The sequence below is a fragment of the Corylus avellana genome, chromosome ca5 (assembly GCF_901000735.1).
Source record: "Corylus avellana chromosome ca5, CavTom2PMs-1.0".
Taxonomy (NCBI): domain Eukaryota; kingdom Viridiplantae; phylum Streptophyta; class Magnoliopsida; order Fagales; family Betulaceae; genus Corylus; species Corylus avellana.
Window position 1 is genome coordinate 390,907 of NC_081545.1, and position 3,601 is coordinate 394,507.

Sequence of the window (3,601 nt, forward strand, 5' to 3'; positions counted from 1 at the left end):
TTTCATATCACATCTTTTAATTCGGCTGTACGTGTAAGATGCTGAAATTGACTAATGATGATATATAGTAAACCTAGCTAGCTAATTAAAAACGACCCAAGCAACCCATAGTTGGCAAAGGTGGATCGATCTCTGCAGTACTACAGAGAATACAAGATTTGAAAAGAGGTAAAGGATTGGTTTGATACTCTAATTGCCCCCTCTTCTTTTGATAATACTCGCACGCGTAGGAGTATTCTCAAAAGAAAAAGCTACGAGCCATGATTCTCATAGCCTCAACTGCCTCTTCTTAATTTAGAAAATTTTGTTTGCAATTTCTAAATCACCCATTTATGTAAAAATATATTATCACATCGACATATATGGCGCCACTTCAACTTCCCAAATCAGTACTTGTGTGTGTGTATATATATATATTGTAGCACACAATTTACTCTTACAAGAAATTAAGAGAAAACTAGTGCTTGGTTGAGGGAATTTCTCTTGAGAAACTGCGAAACAGAGTTTTATTCAAAACTAATCGAACAACTCCTTCTACACTTCAAAACCAGCTAGCTAACAACTCTACAAATGCTAAGCTAATTGATTGCAAAATGTAACTGAATGCTTGTGTAATTCTCAAAGAATACAATTGAGCTTTTATATCCCTAGGCAGTGTTACAATGGAACTTCTCACAGAGGAATAAAACTCAAGTCAATTACTACTACAATCAGTTAAGCAGTTGCAGCCAGCTGGATTCCACATGTCAAATACCCAATTGCTCTTTCACTTAATCCCTTACAATTCTGCCACGCACTCCACCTTTATCTCCCCCACCTTAAGTCTTTCTTATTCTTCTTCCTGCGCACCATTCCCTTTCCTTCTATCAAAATACTTGTGACAAATACCCCCTCCGATCAAAACACCTTGCCCACAAGGTGTGGGTAGGCATTTTTGAGAGAGTGGAAAGCTTCCCATGAAGCTTCTTCTGGAAGCAGTCCCTGCCAATGCACCAGTAATTCCACCACTGCGCGATTGTGAATCTTCCGTGATCTGCGGTTCAAGATTTCCTCTGGCTCTGGTTTGATGATCCCCTGCACATCGACTGGAGGTAAGTGTGAAATTGGGATGATTGATCTTCCCAGCGTCAACTTAAGCTGGGACACATGAAACACTGGGTGAATTAAAGACCCTGCTGGAAGGTTTAATCGATAAGCCACAGCTCCTACTTTCCTCACTATCTGAAAAGGGCCATAGAATCTGGGCGACAGTTTTAAACTTCTCCTCCAACTCACAGATAATTGTCTGTATTGCTGCAACCTCAAATACACCCAATCTCCCTCTTGAAAACTCCTTTCAGTTCTTTTCAAATTAGCATATCTTTTCAAGCGGTTTTGACTTCTCTGTATGTTCTCTTTTAAAAGTTGTAGCAAGTGATCCCTCGTCTGAAGCTGGTCTTCCACAGCAGCTATCTTAGTTGTTCCTGGCATGTAGGTCAGCAGCCTGGGTGGTAAGTAACTGTAGAGAGCCTCAAAGGGTGTCACTCGAGTAGAGTGATGAAATGAAGTGTTGTAGCAATATTCTGCTAAATCCAGCCAAGTAACCCACTCCTTTGGTCTATCACAAACCTTACAACGTAAGTAATTTTCCATATACTTGTTGACTGCCTCAGACTGCCCATCAGATTGAGGATGGTAAGCAATACTGAAAGCTAAGAATACCCCCTGCAGCTTAAAACCTTCAGTCCAAAACCTACTTGTAAAAGTGGAGTCTCGATCTGAAATGATGGACTGAGGCATTCCATGAAGCTTGAATATCTGACTCATAAAAATTAGAGCTAATTTCTCTACTGTATAAGGGCGTTTGAGAGGTATAAAGTGAGAATACTTTGTCAACCTATCCACCACAACCTAGATAACACTGAACCCTTTAGAGATAGGTAATCCCTCAATGAAATCCATTGAATTACTCAACCAAGGCCTTTCTGGAATAGGCAATGGTTGAAGTAATCCTGTAGGTGAAAGGTTTTCTGCCTTCACTCTTTGACAAGTATCACATTCTCGAATGTATGTCTTCACATCTGTTTTCATTCCTTGCCAAAAAAAATCCTTTCGAGCCCTATTCATGGTTCTGTCATATCATGCATGACCTGCCAGGGGACCTGCATGAATAAAATGCAAAACCTGATTCTTCAAGGCCTCGGTGACATAGACCCTCTTCTTGTAAAACAGTACCCCCTGAACCACAGAATATTTTGTATGTCCCATGTTCCCACTCAGTACCTTCTGCAACAATTCTTGAGCTTTAGGGTCATTATGATAGCTGTTCCTTACTTCTGATAACCAGTCCAAAGTTGGATAAGAAATGATGGATAGTGTGACCAGGGGCTCTTCCTCTTCATTCCTTCTAGAAAGGGCATCAGCTACTTTATTATCTTGTCCTTTCTTATACTCCACCACAAAATCATACCCCAGCAACTTAGCAACCCATCTTTGTTGCATGGGTGTACCAATTTTCTGTTCCAACAGAAATTTTAAACTTTGATGATCAGTTTTGATAAGAAAGGGATGTCCTAAGAGATATGGCCTCCACTTCTTTACTGCTGCCACTAAAGCAAGCAACTCTTTCTCATATGTTGACATCAACAAAAATCTCCCTTTCAATATCTGACTAAAAAACCAATTGGCCTCTGTTGTTGCATCAGAATTGCCCCAATTCTCCTACCTGAAGCATCACACTCAATTACAAATGGTAAATTGAAATCTGGTAAAACCAACACTGGGGGGCTCACCACAGCTTTTTTCAAATCTTCAAATGCTTTCTCAGCCATTTCATTCCATTACCAAGCATTCTTTTTCAACAAATCAGTTAAGGGTGCGGCAATGGAACCATAACCCATAACAAATTTCCTGTAGTAGCCTGTAAGACCTAAGAATCCCCTTAAAGCTTTCAAGGATTTAGGTCTAGGCCATTCTGCCATGGCAGACAACTTCTTACTATCAACCCTCACTCCTTCAGCTGAAATCAGATGACCTAAGTAGTCCACTTCAGAACAGCCAAATCTACATTTACTCCTCTTAGCAAACAACTGATGAGACCTCAAAATTTCTAAGGTAACTTGCAGATGTTGTAAATGGAGAATCAGGTTAGGACTGTAAACCAAGATATCATCAAAAAACACCAGAATAAATTTCCTCAAATATGGCCTGAAGATGTCATTCATCAAACTTTGAAAAGTTGATGGTGCATTGGTTAAGCCAAAGGGCATTACCAAAAACTCATAGTGACCCTCACGTGTTCTGAATGTTGTTTTATGTATATCTTCCTTCTTCACCCTAATCTGATGGTAGCCAGACCTCAAATCCAGCTTAGAATATACCCTAAAGCCATGTAATTCATCCAACAACTCAGGGGAACTTATCCTTGATTGTTTCATTGTTTAATGCTCTATAATCCATACACATCCGCCAAGAGCCATCAGCCTTCCTTACCAGTAACACAGGGGAAGAAAAAGGACTCTGAGATGGTTTAATAACCCCTGACTGCAATAAATCCTTAACTATTTTCTCAATTTCTGTTTTCTGAAAATACGGATACCTATAAGGCCTTACACACACTGGC